This window comes from Meleagris gallopavo, chromosome 1 (genome assembly GCF_000146605.3).
Source record: "Meleagris gallopavo isolate NT-WF06-2002-E0010 breed Aviagen turkey brand Nicholas breeding stock chromosome 1, Turkey_5.1, whole genome shotgun sequence".
NCBI classification, from domain to species: domain Eukaryota; kingdom Metazoa; phylum Chordata; class Aves; order Galliformes; family Phasianidae; genus Meleagris; species Meleagris gallopavo.
In genome coordinates this window covers 61,178,209-61,195,962 of record NC_015011.2, presented here as the reverse complement: position 1 = coordinate 61,195,962, position 17,754 = coordinate 61,178,209, and the positions used below count along the sequence as shown (strand labels likewise).

At 42.9% G+C, this 17,754-nt stretch overlaps 1 protein-coding gene across 2 annotated transcripts in view; it reads right to left on the bottom strand.

The window, feature by feature from the left end:
* The window catches only part of LOC100542571 (zinc finger protein OZF-like), a 1,148,434-nt gene that overhangs the window by 1,075,430 nt on the left and 55,250 nt on the right, over positions 1–17,754 (bottom strand). The window lies entirely within an intron of this gene.

The following is a 17,754-nucleotide window of genomic DNA, read 5'->3' as shown; positions in this document are numbered from 1 at the left end:
CACCTCGGCTGTCAGTGCCTTCATCAGCCAGGAAGGTACAATTACAGCACAACAGCAGAGCAGATGGCATGCGCACCTTTCTGTTAGCCTGCCACTACAGGATCAGTAACCCCCTATCAGAGAGGTAACACCTCAAATGGCCACATCTGTCTACCAAGTAAACAGCAAGTTTTACTAGTTTGTTTTTTTTTTTTTTCCTTCCACCGGCTTTAAGCAATAGGACTGCTACCTATGTGTACGCTGCGTTGCCTGCTATGTTGCCCAAGAGCATGTCCTTACATCACCCTGCACCTCTGTGACTCTGTGGGAGCAGCTCAAAGACAAAGAGGCACAGTACTGACACAACAGGCTTGACCACATTTGGCCAATGCATTTGTGAAAGGTTCTGCTAATATGAGATGTAAGAACGCCAAGAGACTTCTGAAATCAGGCCTTGAAGATTTACTTAGCCAGCACTCTCTGCCAAGCAATCACTGGGGTTAAAAATAAAAGATGCATTTTACCTCCTGCCAGTCAGATTTGCATTCAGCAGCAGAGGTGAACTTCAAAGCATCATAAAAATAGAATTCATTGTTTCTTGAAATTACAGCAGAACTTCTCAATGGACTGAGATGTTTCCGTGTTGTCCTCCAAGCAGTACTGTTTCAGTGCTGAATATGCCCACTCTTACAGGGTATACAGGGCAAAGTCTAAGTGTGGCCAGTACCATCTAGCCAAAAGATGGCAGCTAAAACAAAGAAGGCTTGTCGTTCCATGCTGTCCCTAAGAGGAAGGAGCTCATGAAAACAAACACCAGAAAGCTGTAGGACACTCGGGGGTGTTGAAAGAGGTCATTTTGCATTTGAAATTACAAATCCCAAATTTTACGCCTTAATTTGTTTTTGCAGCATGCAACAACCAAAGCACTCATTAAAGATTGGTTTCTATTTAAAAAGGAAGTTGCCACATACAACTAGAACTACTTAATAATTGCACATATAACAAGCGTAATATCCACGTCTAGATCCATTAGTTCCTGCTGTGTTTAAGATCAGCTGAGAAGAGAATCTACAGAATTTGGTATATTTTAACGTACAAAAATTTAAAAGGCTGTGTCAGTTGTTAGAAAGGACGTAAGACTTTAATATTATCTTAAGTTCTAGAAGCAAAACCAGCACTCTGTCAATCTGTTGACTCAACACGCAGCTGCCACCACAAGCTGCAATAGCCCAAGTGCTCCTGTCTCCCAGCTGCTCCCTCCATCCCAGTTCAGAAGAGGTCAGCCTCACAGCAAAGGGCAGTCAGCACTACTTTAGGGCTGGAGACAAATTTATCTTCCTGAGAACAAATTCAGAAGGCAGAACTATTTTTCAGCACATCACAGAAATTGTGCAACAGCAGAGGAGTCAACGTCCACAGTTACTGAGCATATGTAGGACACCAAATATCCCCCAGGTGTCATCCTTTAGATGACAAGGCAAGAGTAGTTACACAAGCCTAAGCACCACAAGATGATGATGCTGTCCTTTGTAAGATCTTCCTGGATATTCTCAAGAGAAAAGACTGCAACAGCTTAGTAACCTTCCCCAGTAAGTCATACAGACCTCCTAAGCTTTCACAACTTGCCCAGCACAAGGACTGGCTTTCTACCTTGAGTTAACAATGTATCCTGGTAGGAAAGCAAAGAAAGCACTCGAAGGGTAATGCTTACAGACAACTTGAGAGATTTGTAACTCCTTTCTTTGTGATAGAACAGACCCCAGATGGTCACATTACTTCCCACCACCAAGGCAAAGCAATCTCTCTAGCACTCAGCCCTTTCCAGCACGTCCCTCCTATAAGCAGCACAACAATCCCGTAAGACCCATTTCATTCTGTTCACAATTTGAAAGAAGAATGAAAGTGTCACCTCTCTCCACTACTCTCGTTTATCAACAGCCTGATACAAACATTCTGGCTGTTTTGCCAGTGGACAGGATCAGCACAAAGGCCACAGACATTAAGTTAAAGAAGTGAGTTTCTCTTAAGTTTAAAGCAATGAGGTAATAAGTGAAATGATACAGCAAGAATAATACCGAACAAGGCAACATGCCTAACTGTTACTATGTGAGGATAGCAATTGTGATTAAGAAAGAGACATCACCAACTGCCCTTACACTTGACCATCATCTGGATCAGCAGTCACTGGGGAGCCCCGGCTGCAGTGAGGATTTGGAGAGCCTTTCCCAGCAACTGGGAGGTCCTACGCAGTGTGTCCACGCATACACGAGGTCTCCAACTTCGTTACAAGAGGGTCTAGCTTTTATATTGTTGAATAAGCAAGTTTATGTGACAATTAGATGGAAATATTTAGTTTCATTCTCCCTTTGGGTTCCACCTCAAGCGTGGCCAGGGCTCAAGGAGGAACCAAGGAAATCTGTATCCTTGTAGGTCTTGACACTATGCTTTAAACAAGGAAAGGTTAATACACAACGCTTTATTTAAGCTATATCTCTTGCTAATAAGATGTGTTGTTCAAGATACATATTTTGCTAATGACCATACATATTTCACTAATGATCAGATACTGATGATATATAACGCTGGGTCGTGAGACTCATCTAGACGTCAACTTTGGTTCGATGCCTGCAGTTCAGGCCTTAGTGCTTCATCTGTTTAGAAAAACAAGGGCATGCTCTATGTTTTTTCCTTGCTCATCCTCCTCAAACTATCCCTCAGACTTGTATGAGCAATATTTAATGAGCAATAGAGGGCTAACCTTCTTAATATTAGTTTATTATTCCCAACAGAGCTTAGTTATCAAAAGAACAAAAGGTCATGAAAATTTCAGGCTAACATCATTTCTCACAACATTCATTAATGTATAAAGAAGGGCTTGAAAAGCCTCCTTAGAGATACATATTTCAACCTGCAAACTTCTGCTAGAGAGGTCATGCGTAAGCAGTCCCTCCCCAAAGACAGAGTAACAACAGCACTATTCAGTAATATCATATAACAAATTATATCAGGTGATGCCGGCATCACCCTTTTGCCCAAATCAGACATCACATTCCCTTGTTCCCTAGAGCCAGTACAGGTCCTCAATCGAGTTTATCACTTGAGAGATGCTGGCAGGTTGTTTTGGGTTGGGCTTTTTTGGTTAATTTTATTTTGCTGTTCTTTTTGTGGTGGTGGGTTGACGATTCTTCAGCTTTCTGCCTGTGCAGCATCCTGCTTTGTTTACTGGGAAAACAAGACCAGCACAAGTGCCCACACAGACAAGAAATGGGAGCATACACATTGGGCAAGGGGGAAAGGAAGAGGAAGTCATGTGAAACGCTGCATCACATGGATTAGACTGCTGTTGAGCTTCACCTGTGGACGTGGCCCTGCTAATCCATGCTTGGTGACTTATTAATTAGATGGGGTATCCGCTGATTGGCTGCATTTTGTTGCACATAGAGCAGTGCAGAAGAGATACACGGTCCATACATTTCAAACCTCCAAGCTGAAAGATCACAGCTGGAAAGTTAACAAAACAATAATATCAAAAGATCCAAAAGCATAGCCTGAAATAAGAGATTCTCACCCCCTCTTCAAAAAAGTAAATTAGCTTTTTGGTGACAGAGCCATGCCTTTTTCAATTAAGGAGTTAAGGACTTGCAGTCTACCAAGTATCCTCCTGAACTACGCTCTAAAATAACACAAACAAGGGGGGCTACAAACGGAGGAAGGAAGAAGATCATAGAAAACCTTGTTTTCTTAATGTACCCTGAAGGAAACTTATGAATTAGGCTATAAAAATTCTTTTTTTTGGGGGGGGGGGGGGAGAAGGGGGCCATCGTTAAAAAAGAAGGAACAGTGAGGAAGCAATGCAGCACCTCTCCTCTTAGATGCAATTTCCCTAGACAAAGAGACACCTACCAAACAAAGATTAGGCTCCCGCCGAGGGTCAGCGGCCAAAAAGCTGTCTTTGTAACTTGTAAACTGTCACCGGACACTTCAGCCTAAGCTATTTCACAGCAGGCTGCAGAGACAAACAATCAGGCACATTCTGATGCGTTTGGATCCAGAGAAAGAGCCAAGAGCCTGCCTACATTAACTGAATGCATCCATTTCACAGGATCCCGTTACATTGTTATAACACTTGTCCAATTTGTAGCGCAAATTGGAGCCCGGTTTTGTAACTAGGTGAAGGCCTTGTGTCACAGGTTGGCCCACCCCCAGCGCCCCACGTCCGGCTCTTACAGACTGGATGGCTGCTGTAAATTAGTTTTACTCTTCGGTAAACCGAAGCCAAGAGAATTGTCACCGAAGACATAAAATGAGGAACAGAAGTTCAAGTTCTTTTCACACCGCATTCCACAAAAAACCACAGCCCAGACCTGGAAAGCTTTAGTTCATTTTTCATTCAACGGCTTGCTTTCTCCAAGTGCAAGATGTCCCATTTTCGTGTCCTTCTTTGATTTTATTTCTACGGCGTCTCACTAACTCGCACCAACTTGCTTCGCAGTTGCCCACAAAAAAGAAAAATAAAAGATGCAGTTGGTTTTTGTTAGTAACACTTTGGATCGCAGATTGTCTGAAGGTGAGAGACTGAAATCAGACATCACTTTTCATCTTAACCAAGATTTTTAGAATACAGCCTTTGAACTCCTGCCTCAAAGACACCCGATCCACAGAAGAAATGTCGGGAAACTATGAAAACAAAGTCTTTGGAGCAGGCACCAAAATCCATTGCTACACTAGGAAGGCTGAGCTTACATTTCACTCTTCCCCTCTACAGAGAATCTTTCCATGAGAACGTAAATGGCACCAGATCAACAGCAGCTGCGATCCAAAGAGCAAACATTCCTCGCTGCTGGCAGGTACGAGCGCTCTCCTTCCAGCAAATGTGGGATTCCATCTCTAAAAACTGAAATGAGATCCTTTACAGCGCAGGCAAACACTCTAATGCCTGGAGCAATGGTACCAAACCAACTACTTCTGCCTTGCTGTTAGAAGCAAAGAGGAATACACATGCTTTAGGCTGCTAAATTCAAGCAGGACGCATTTAGAACAGTTGTTTCAGTGGTTCCCGAGGCTTGCCTGAATGGTTGGTTTAGGAGATGTTGCAAGAGCGTAGATGGAAGGGCTGGCTGCTCTCAAATGCAGGGAGCCCCATTGCTGCTCATCCAACCCCAGCACCAGCCATTTGTCACAGTCCATCCCAGCGCTGTCTGGAGAAGATAACCATTTTCTATCAATCTGGCAACTTGGACTGGTTCAGTACACCACCAGATAAGCAGGAGGTGCAACGTGACAGAGGGTTGGACCACACACTTAAGATTTTAAACCCTTCTGTGTTTTACAGGCAGTATTTTCCTTACTTCTTACATACTGACAGCTCTCCATTGACCAAATCATTGAGTTGTCACCTACACACACACACCATGATCTTTCCCGTGACCTACTAACCAGCTGCAGCCCACAACTGGCCTAGCAAACTGTACACTTCACCAAGACTCCTGATTTGAATGCATTTTTTTGCTGATACTTTCTTAATCACCAAGACCCCAAGAAATAAATTTTTTAAAAAAAGATCTGCTGTAATAAGCCTGCATCTAACTTGTATTAGTAAGAAATGTATTTAGTCAGATGGGTGACGTTCTAGACAAGACCAGGCAAAGTTACTTTTATGATGCATACCTTAATAGCCTTCATGCAAAAGGCAGAGAATGTAGACTGTTTTCTGAAAAGGTTATCGCAGCTGAGAGTTAAGAATAAGCCTAAGCAAACCTTTAGTACCTGCTGACATCTAGCACCACTCTTTCAGAGAAACAGCACTATCTGGAAAGAAACACGGGACATCTCCAATTTTGAAACAAGACCAAGGACACTGATACAATCCAAAACGACTGCCCTATAACAAAGGAGAGAGAACAAAAATACACCCCTCCCCCCGCAATTTACTTACGATACTCAGAGTACTACTAGAACACTAAGAACCCAAACTGATACCTGTATGCATGCAAACCCTTAGAGATGTAGCCTAAACTCAAAACACATCTACAGTCTCTAGCTAGACCAAGGCACTCCCACAAGAAGTTATCTTGGTGCAGTTCGTTTTAACATCCTGGCATAAAAATTTTTGCTGGCATAAGTGCATTCCCTGCAGAGGTTTTTTGCTCATACAGTTGTGGTCTGCAGTCTAATCAACACAGCTACATTCGTATAAACATTAAGTCTGAAATGGCTTAAGACCATAAACATGCTCCATGCTAATTTTCAGGTAACCAGGAAGCATGTGGGGAGCAGATACGTTAGATGCGTTGCAAAGCAATGGAATTTACACTGACAAGGGGACGAGCAGCTGCACAGTCCTGTAATGTACCATGGCCACTGCTTGTATTGGCCCTAAGGGACTGAGGCTGGGCAGGCTTGCTCTGCAAACTCTTTCCAACCTGCCCCAACCTCTGTTTTACTTGGTTTAGCTGGGACAGCATCTTGCCTAATTGACTATGGCTTATTTATTTTACTTTTCTTCATCTTTGTGTGATAAAAACAACAACAACAACAGTTTTAAACAGATAGCAGTGACAAGTAGTTTTCCACAAGTAATGGAAAGTTATTTACAAGGATGTAGAGAAACACAGGACTGGTATGACAGCAGCGGCCTTGAGGACATACGAGACACAGTGCAGAGAAATACGGCACAGGACAGGGATGGAGCACTTGGGCCCCCAGAGACTCTGTGGCTGTAAACTACCCACTAAAGATCTGGTAAGGAAACAAGACAGATCTGGAGCTGAACAAAACAGGCTTCAGGAGCAATAAAGAAATGGAAACTGACATATAGAAAGGGCACCATGGATAGTAAATCTAGATACAACCTGGAGCTGTAGATCAAAGAAGAAAGAAGAAGGTGGAAAAGCTAGCAAACATACAGAAAAATATCCCTAAGTGGATCTTAGAGGTAGGGAGAAGAAACAGGTAACATCGCTATCATATTCCTCCCAACAGAGGATTCCAGATGTGGTGGTATCCCCTCCAGCAGCACAAAGCTGCTGATGTAAAGACTCAAAGCAACAGCAGAAGGGGTGAGTGGCACTGAAAGAAGGGCCAGAAATCAGAGTGTGAGAGCATTTTAATCGCGTTTCATAGTTGTTTTCCTGTAGGTATGTATTCTAAGTGCATTCTAAAGAGCTCCTTTTTCTTTAAGGCCTAAATCTAGACTAATGAATCTTGAGCTAGCCAGCTAAGATTTTTATTAAACTAATAACATACCATTGGCTTCACGTACACACACTATTTTCACACACAAACACACAGAGTACTTCCGCTTCACCCATAAACAAGAATGTACCAATGCGGGCGGAGGCTTCAATTTCTTCCCCCATTTTGCAATTCTGAAAGCATTATTAGTCTTTAAAGGACTACAGGAAAATTACAATAGAATAACAAAGTCTGAAACAGCCCCAGGTAAAGCAACCAAATAGGCCAACTGAACTTGTAACACTCTTTCCCTAGAGAGAAATCCTTGTTAGAGGATGACCCAGTCAAAGTTGTTTTGCAGCGAAGTGCCTTCCATGTATTTACATACATTCCTATGACAGCATCTAAATACAAAAAGCAGTCAGCTAAGCTGTCACTGCCTATTTTCAGAAAGCAATTCAGACATCACAGAAGACATCTGATTTCTTTAAGAAACCCTATGAAAAGGAAGGAAGCGTGGCCAAGTCGATAAGCATCCACACTCTTAGGAGTAAGAAGGGTAGGAATTTGGGTTGATTTCCTGGACACGGGCCCAGACAGGAGGAACACGAGCAGAGAGCAAGAACTGGGTCAAACTACTGAATAGTTATTTGTCCTAGTTTTTAAAATACTCACTGAAGGTACTCTTATCCTAGCCCAACTGTGTCTGCAAGGGATGTTAATACATGCAGAACTATTCAGATCAACTGCTTAGAAAAGAGGAAAAAATGCTTTATACTGACACAACACCTAAAAAAAAAAAGAGAGATCACATTCCAGAACAAGCTTGTTATCATTCCATAACAGAAATAAGTTATTCAGCATGATTTTGATGCAGAGACTAACTACTGCATCCACAGCTGCGACTGAGAGGCAAAGCAGCTCTTCAGATTCATCTGCCACGTACAGTCAGCCAACGACCATCAGTACTGAGAGAACGCAGCCCGAGTTTCCCAGCAGAGACTCAGCGCTGCACAGAGACACCAAAGGCTCATCTGTATGCCTGGCTCATCTGACCAGCTGAAAGGCTCATCTGGATGTATGTGGAAATCCAGCCGAGATTTAGATAGGGGGTTAGGTGTAAAGAGAACGTGAATACTGCCGGATACGCTACTGCGAAAGGTACGAAACATTCTTACAGTATTGACAGCATTGACAGTAATGGCATGGATGCGTTCATATTACAGTGACAGAGGTGTGAATCCCCAAAAAATAACTGGTAAACCATGTGTGAATTTATTAACATTAAGAGAGAAGTAAAATCGTGGATGACAGCTGACCTGCCCAGAGATACACAGTCATGCTCTGACCTATGAAGAGAATCAACTGTAGCTAGGGAAACAACACTATGAAATGACACAAGCCTTGCCATGTATGAAATACAAAACCCGAAGTCTACTTTTATTGTGTGCTAGTCAATCAACAGTTATTCAAATCTTTTACATCACCTTTTGTACGTTCAGTAAATGATTTGCTCATGATTTTGCATTTAGTAGAGGATTTGCTTTACAGTAGTGAAGTTCTATTTTAAACCAGTATCGACTACTCAAAATCCCAGTAAGATTTCAATACAGCACAAGGTTTCTCAATCTTCACATCTGCGACAACAAAACACCACCCAAAACAATGACAACAAAAAAGCAGAGACACTCAGCATTTTCTGTTAGCCAAGCAAAGGTCACAGTTAGCAGATAGCAACCTCAAACACAGAAGAAAGCTGTATCTGATGCAGCAAACAGCCAACCTTACAAATCCTTGCTCTGAATCAGGATTCATAGGGAACAAGGGATAAATGCATTAAGGGGTGCTAAGCACTAGCTCTAGAAGTCCCTAAACAGCAGCGTTCCCCAAAGGCATCCAAGGAGCCAGTAGGCACTGCCCTAATGACAAGCTGAAATGACTCACCTCCTTCCAGAGACTCAAAACACTCCATTTGCCTCAATTTTGATTATTCAATGCAGATTAGACAGTCAGTTAACCAATTAGGATTTCCAGCTTGTTCAGTGAATAGTATGCAGGCTGTCACGCAACGCTTTGATGCCACAGATTTCTAATGCCTCTCAAACCGAGCAGTGGTTTAAGGCAGAAGAAAAATAAGAAATAAAACACCTCAACACCCTACCAAATATCTGACATGTCATTGCAATTTTCCTTCTGAAGTGGAGAAGAATGACTATAGTTCAAGTCACATCAACTTCATACTTTCATACACCTCAGCTATAGACTCCAATTTAGAAGCCATGCTTGCCATCTCATTTCAGAAAACATGAATTTCTTGTAAGCCTCAATCCTGAGAAACACAGCTTAGAACAGCAAAGCAAAAAGCTCTTGAACTTTCTTTGCGGAGTAACACACAGTAGTTAACCACTAAAATGCATATGCCCAAAAAAAACAAGACTAACACCCAGTATTCCTAGCCTCTGATTTCTTACTGCTGTCTGACAAACAGCTGTTACCGACCAATTTCTCACCTCAGCTTTGTCACCGGTTCTTGGGCTCTGCATTCAAGTTTAGGAAGTTACTGTCCGACATTCCAATAAGGAGGATGTGAAAGCAACATAATGGCTTTTTATCCACTTAAAACCAGATAATAAGTTTACGCAGAAAGGAAAAGATGCTTAGTTTGCATTACGGAGCAGCTATCAAACATTTACAGTTGTTAAGAAAACGCACGCGTTCCATTTAACTTAGAATTCTTTGATTTCCCCCCAAGAAAACAGCTTTGACTTAAATGAAACTGTGGCCAGCTGCCTCTGAATAAGTATAAAGGTGCATCAGCACAAGACCAGAAGAAGCGAGAATTTTTTCATCATCTCAGCTTAGGCACTCCCCATAAAATGCTCAGTGTAACCCCAGATATCACATTTTAGTCAAACTCCCAGCTAAACAAGTACTTTTTAAGACTGATTTATTACTGTCAAATACATTAACCCGCACGTTAATCTGCCTTCAGTCACAAAGACAGCCAGAGAGGAGTTTTATCAAACCACATACAATGCTGCTTTTGGTTCACCTGGCAGTTTGGAATTGGAGCTTCAGAGTGATCATCTATGACAAATATCGCAGCGTGAAAACAGCAAGGAATGCTTAAGACTTCTCCTGTGATTCATTGCCATTTTCTCTGCACTGTTTGATGGCATGTTGTTAGACCCTTAAAACCACTAAACGAAGTCTTGTGTTTATCTTAAGATCTTGTGTCACTGGAGTTGTAAAACACACAGCACTCAAAAGCCAGCTCCAAGCTGACATTCATTGCGCCCCAGTGGCGGGGAGAATGTTTCTGACTTCATACAGCCCCACTTCACCCATACTTCACATAGTACATAAAGCAGAAAAGTGAGCTCAAACATACTGCAGTATGTCCAGTAAGTGCTTTGTATATTCCCATACAAAGCTGAATACCCAACAGTTGTTTAAAGCTTCACAAAAAGCAGGATTGGTCCTCACTACAGACCACTTGCTTCCTACTACAGTCAACCCTCCAGACTACTTACCAGGTGACCTAAGACTGCCAGCAGAATCCAATCAGAAACTCAAAGGCAAAGAGAGGCTGAGGACAAGCAGCCTTAGCACACAACTCGCATGTCAGTGACCGGATGGCCCGACACAACACGCCCATGCAGCTCTATCATTACCTGTCACATCCCCTGAAGAGGCAGTCTCAAATGCAAGCAGCAGTCATGCATATCTCCTGCACCTTTCCTTTTTATGTCCACCTAGTAATTAACTTTAAGTGCCAGTAATTCCCAATTACTCCATCATTAGCATGACTAAATGCCATCCTATGGTAGGAATTACGCAGCTACGCTTTGGTCAACCCAAACACCACCATCACCTGTGACTTTGAATGTTGTAACAAATAATGTGCTTACAAATTGTTCATTTATAACAAAGACAACTTAAATTACCATCTAATTCTGGAGTCCCTTTGGCTTTAAATGAGAAAGTGTTCAGAATATCCTGTGACCTCAGAACAGTGCGTGTAAGGAGGGAGTAGCGAGTTTTAAAGCAGCTCCAATCCCCACATAAGACAGAGCCTCTCTGAAAGCACTTTAGTCCCACCCGAATCTTACTGCTGTGCTGCTAAAGGTACAGGAATGTGGAATTGTACCTCTTCAAGGATGACCACAGCCTGCACAAAACACTCATGTGAGTCTTGCAGGCACATGAGCCCTCAGGCACTTACATAATAATGAAGTATTGAAAGGGAGCCAAGACATTAGTTTTCAGAGGAAAACAGTCATGGGTTCTGTGATCACGCTTTGTTTCTCACAATGACTTTACTGTGATGTGTAACAAGGGGTTGCTTTGAACCGCTTAACTGGTACAGAAAAAGTCAGCTGGAGAGGGCTTGTATTGAAAAACGAGAAACTAATGTCCTCCTGCAAGCATCTTGTGCCACTTGTCCTACAGCATTTTAAGACTCCGCCGCTCAAAATCCAAAGTGGACCACAGTTGCTTACCATCACACAGAGCTGTACAGTTACATCAGCCCTGACCTTATCTAAGCTTGTTGGTTTTTGGTTTTTTTTTATTTGTTTTTCAGTATTGCCCCAGACAGTCTTATGTATCATCTCCTTTTCCCTACGCTGACCGCACGCTGGAGTCCTTCCAAATCAGTTGACATAACTGGCATTTTCAACAGCATCACGCGCTAGCTAGATATGTTGGACAGAAACCTTTTGCAACTGCTGTGAAACTTGCTCAGCCTCTCTTGCTCTCCATCAAGAATGAGCTTAACCTGAAATTGAGTTTGCCTTAATGCTGAGAAACAAGAAATATCCTACCTGTACATCTTGCACTAAGGAAGCAAGTCCAAGTTTGAGGAGAGTTTTACAGCTACAGGAGCTAAAACCAACAGACAACTCTATTTTGACAAGATGGCCCCACTTACTGAATCAACCATTAATTTCCAAAAATGGAAGGTTTAATTATTGATCTTCCTTGTTTACAGTCCTGGTTGATGTAAGAATGTCAAGAAAGCCATGAAAAATTACACTCTTCCTGGAGGATGTTCTGCAAAGAGAACCAAGCAAACAAACTACCCACCTCTTTCTGCCTTTCACAGGAGTGAAATGAGCAATTCATAACCCTCAAGTAGTCAGAGAGATTTAGCATTCCTCTTCCATACCAAAATATATTTGGAAATTGCCCCTTAGATACCTTACAAATCAAATCTAAGCTACCTAGCAACTTCCTTCGCTGCATTAGTGAAGCTGGAAAAAAAAAAAGAAAGGATTTTTAGAACACATTCTTTATTAAACTATTTTAATAATGCTGCAGAATGAGTTGCCAATTATTAAAAAGGTCACAGCAGGAAGTCAAAGAATATTTGCACTTAAGCAGAGACATTAAGGTTATCAGGACACAAGTGTTTTACAGCATTCTCCTCTTAGCTCAGACCACACGGGTCACAAAGCCACTAAGTAAAGCTTTGAGTGACTTCATGTTTTTCTCAACTTTCAGCACATCCACCTCAAAAAATAATCCTTTTTGTTCTCTGCTGAAAGTATTGCAGGCAGAAAGCCAATGGTTGGCACTCTGTCACATAGCTACTTTAACAATAATTATTAATAGGCCCTTCTTTATATTTCTGGTCATATTCCATTAAAAAAAAACTGCCTGGGAGATTAAAACTAAGAACAGGGGAATATTGCTGTTATCAACCTTGCAATGCTATAATGCTGTTCTAGGAAAAGGAGGCATAAACAATCAAACTAAAGCAAATAAAGCCACCACCTGCAAAGCACGTGGTTTGTTGCAGGTTTAAAAGAGGTTTATCACGAGCCATAAAGTCAGGCAGCACCAGGTTCCACCAGCACCAACTTACCATCTCAGCACTAGAACCTGACTATGCAGTGCACGCCCACAAATTCCACCAGCTTGAGGACAGCAAGGCTTAAAGCATCCTCCAGTTCACTCCAGGCAAAAGCAACCCTAAATCACACAGAGAAGCCCACCAGAAAACGCAGTGGGGGGAATTCTTCATTACAAAAGCCTGCCCAAACTGTCAGCTGAGAGAAGCTGAAGTACATACTCAGCAGTGCTTCAGGTCAGGTCCAACAAGCTATCCACTCTCTCGTTCCAAAAGCTAAAATAACTTTCCCTGAAGGTAAAGGCTTGCCAATACTCTCAAGACTGATAACCGGTCCTGGCTACTCTTTGCACTGCATGGGTCTTTCAAACAGCTCCCACTGCATACTAGGAGACACATCTAAGAGTTTCTAGTGCAGGCAGGAATTTTATCCTTCAGATTAAATCTTCTTGAAGCCAGAGGTGTCATTCGCTCTCAGAAGACAACTTCTACTGCCTGTGTTTAGTTATGCCATTTTCATCACAAGTTCTCCATTTCACAGAGACTCAGGAGCCACGCACAGACATGCTGGCTTGGTGCCCTTATTACGCCAGCAGGTCCCAGGACACATCACCCACCGAGTGGTTTGTACAAGAAATCAGACTGCAGAACTACACGAAGAAAAAAGTTTCGTGCATCAAGAATGTCTGTGGCACGTTCTCTCCTAGGAACAGACCGTTTACTCAAATATCCATAAACATTCCATTTCCTAAATCACACAACAACATTTTGAGGAGATAAGCCTTGTCAAGCAGCAAGCTCATGCACAAGTAAGGAGCTAAACAGCAGCCTCACCAGAATGCTGTCATTACAACACAGAGAAGCCCACAAAGGACTCTCACCAGCAAAACCACCCAGGAGAACTGCTTAGCATACCCACTGATCCCCCCAGCTAAACCTATGGCATATAAGCTGTCATCCTCTAGACCTAAACAGGGCAGCACAACTGACCTTGGCTTTAAACAAGGTACAGCAGTCTCTGCAATCCTCTGATTAAGTGGGACCAAAAAAATTGAGGAAAATTATGTTTATTTTGGTTGAGACAGAAGAAAATGAGGTGAAAAGGTATGAAAAACAGCTTTCATGGACCTATAAATCAATGGGAACATGCCTTTAAATAAGCAGATGACCAGAACTGCATTAAAAAAAAAATAAAGAACAGTTCACATTGTTATACAATTCAAAGAGAGTGGTGAGGTGCTGGAACCAGGCTGCCCTGAGAGGCTGTGGAAGCCCCATCCCTGGGCATCCAGGTTGGATGGGGCCCTGGGCAGCCTGGTCTAGTATTAAAGTGGGGAGATTGGTGGCCCTGCCTGTGGCAGGGGGGTTGGAACTACACTACTAACTCGATGATCCTTGGGGTCCCTTCCAATCCTAGCCATTTTATGATTCCATGAATTCATGTTATGTTGTCTGTGTGCTATCTTGTAGCACCATGACATCTGCAGCTACTGTAAGCTGAATTTTCTGCACTATCTGAAGACAAAAAGTAACAATTTTGAAATAACATACTGCCAGAAAGAAAATAAGGCAGAGCAAAAAAGGACTCATTCTTTCCCACAGAAGATCCCCAAAGAAGTTTGTAATGCAGTGTTCTGTTGGCAACACTCATTTTAAGTACTTCAGAACGGACTTCCAATCTATCCTACAAGTAAATTGTCTGTTCTCATTTGCTGTTATCCAAAGGCATCTCGGAGCCAATGACTACAACACTGCCTATTCCAACACTGCCTTCCCATAAATAGCGCCTATTTTCTGTTCTCACAAGAGCATAATTAGCCCTGTTCAGAGCAACAGCAGCTGGCACACCCCAGCAGCAGACTCCATTGCACTTTCACAGCTGCTGAAAACTAGCTGAACCACACTGTCAGTTTTGCTACAGCCCGACTGCAACAGCAGTAGTAAAAGCTGTGGCACATCCCTTCCGGAGAGGCCAGCTGCTTACTGCCACCCCAACAGCCATGCTGTGAGCTGCTGAGTAGCTGCTGCATTCATCACGCCCTGAAAGTAAGGCTTGATGTTTGTCTTCCAACTGGACTAAGACAAATATTTTATTTTTGCATCACACCATTGAGAAGAACTTTCCAGAAAACGTGTACTCACCGAGCAGCCCAGGTTTACAGTAACCTAATGATAAAAGCCTGAGTCTTACTGAGATGTGGTCAGATGGAAGGCAAGAGGCCATTCTTCTCAAAGCTCTGCAACAGGAGCTATGTGGAAATAACTTCTGCTTCTTAGTAATTTACATCCTGATCTGTAACATTTTACTTCAAAAATAAAGCATTCTGGTGGTTGGAAACGTACTCACATAAACAAGCTAAACATGTTTTCAGAAACCTTTTCTCTGAAGAAGCAAAACCAGTGCAAAGTTCATTGGCACTGGTTTTATATACTCTTATAAATATTCTTATTTTTTAAGAAAGGATGCATTGGTTGAACTTGCCTTGACAAACCTATTACTTCAAAAAGCAAAGACAGATGGTCACTACACTGGGTACAACCAGCCGAAATAGAACGTCTTGCAGGAAGAACTTAGAGCTTTATTAGAATATGGTACAACTCGGAGGAGCAGCAGCCTTCCCCTTAAACACTGTCCCAGGTACATTTCTGCCATCACTACCAAGATCTTGTGCAAGAACATCTTTTCAAATCTACCCACACTGTCTGCCAGAAAATTCACTGAATGACTCAGACAGACTTTCAGATCATAAATACTCAGATTTGCTATTTCCATTTCAGAACTACTTCTATTTAAGCATTTGAATCGCTGATGGCATAACAGCAAAACAATCTAACAACTGCTTGAAGTTTCCTAATCAAGATTTTCCTCATGTACAGACACTAATGAAAGCAAGCCTTGTTTCTCCAGCACAGCGTCTTGAACAATACAGTTACACAACCAGAAACCTGCAAAACTCACACTTTAACAGCCTAGCATTGAGAATCTTTACACAGAAAAGCTTGACACCGCTCCTTGGATACTCAACAGAAAGCAAAAGACACTAACAGAGATCCAAGCATTATAATCACTGGCATTACACGCCTTGCCAGTTCCCATTAATTTTCCTTCATGACAAATCAACACAAACTCTTGCCTCGAGCAAGTGCAAGGTTTTCCAAAGCCCAACTTTTCCACCCCATATCCAGGAGTGGGGCTCAGGTCTGAGTCTTACCCACAGCTGCCCCAAACACAGCTCTTGGGCAAACTCACAAGAGGGCCACCGGTTCAGCAGCACTGATACTACTCCAGCAACGTGTCACAGATTGCAGCGGTGGAGCAGAGTCCTGGCTCAGCTGAAGGCCTGATGCAGTTTAAGCTTCTACACCCAACCCATTTTACAGCATGATTTTGATAAACCAGACAAAGTTGGGTTGCAGCTTTTAGTTCTGCCACTGCCCATTCTGGTTCAGCACTAGCAACTCTTCTCCAGGATCTTCGTGATGAAGCTGCCAACAGCCTTACCAAGAGGTTTAATTTAAAAATATTTAGCAGTCAGCTCAGAGTAGGGAGTCATTGCTATGTTTTAAGCAGCTAACTTTACACGTCCAACACAACAGCAAGCTTCCTGCAAACTGCCCACTAACACACAGTGTTCACACAGGATGAAGTGTCAGAGGACAGCTGAAAATGACACACTATATGTTCTCTCCATGAAGCGAGAGCAACAGCATAAAATAGTTGTAACCGGAACTGTCTGGTACCCCTACAGGAAGGGAAAAACCTAAAACATGACCACTTCCCCTTCTGCAGAGGGGAAAACAATTCAGAACTAAAGATAGAAAAAGAGAGCAGGCAGTGTTTTATGACTGGCTGCACCCATAGCTCCATGACACTCATCAGTCTGTCAGTCATTTTAGAAATAGCCTCATTAAGCAGGAGCTCCAAAAGGGCTGTGCAGGGGACTCTGCAGTGATTCTGGGACAGATCAACGAAGAAAAAAGTCAAAGTATAACCTGGAATTCAGCGCTCTCAGACACCAACTGCAACCAGGCATTGAAAACAGAGCTTAAGTTACACTCTGGGACCTCGCCAGCTCGTGTCCAGCACAGTCTGTCCAGAGGACACAGTTGACATTAAGGTCCATGTTAAGGAATACGCAGAGTTTGCAATAGGACAGCTCAAGCACCTGAAGAATTTAGCACGGGACTAAGACTCAGAAGGATCTTTAACTAAGGAATAACATCTACAGCTTTTCCACCGTGACAGTTGCTTGTTTACCTGTCTATATACGCAGAGTGACAAGGCCCTAGCACCAAAGAAGTTCCAATTTCACTTAAGTGTTCTCTCACACATACGCTAACCCACAATAGCCACTAAACCAACTGACTTACGAGGTTAAAGCAGATCAAAAAAAACCCCACAGGCTGCTTGAGGAGCTCCCTAGAAGCAGCAGCAGCTGTCACCGGGCTTTGGCCTCCAGCTGATTACCATCTTTCTTATCATCCCCAGTGCACAGGAGACGAGCGCCTGATTACCCCTCAGAGGAAAACAACTCGTAAAAAAAGTTAATGAAATCAACTCTCATTCGGGAATACGAGGATTGCGGCCGCGCTGCCGCCCAATTCCTGCGTTCCTTATTGCTGAGAGCCGCGGTGTTTATATCGATACACACACACACACACACCGTGCGGGCAGGGCAGGGCTCCCACGCACCGCGTTATGTTTTGCCCCGCTCCTCCCGAGGACCCCAGGGCCCGCAGCCACCTCC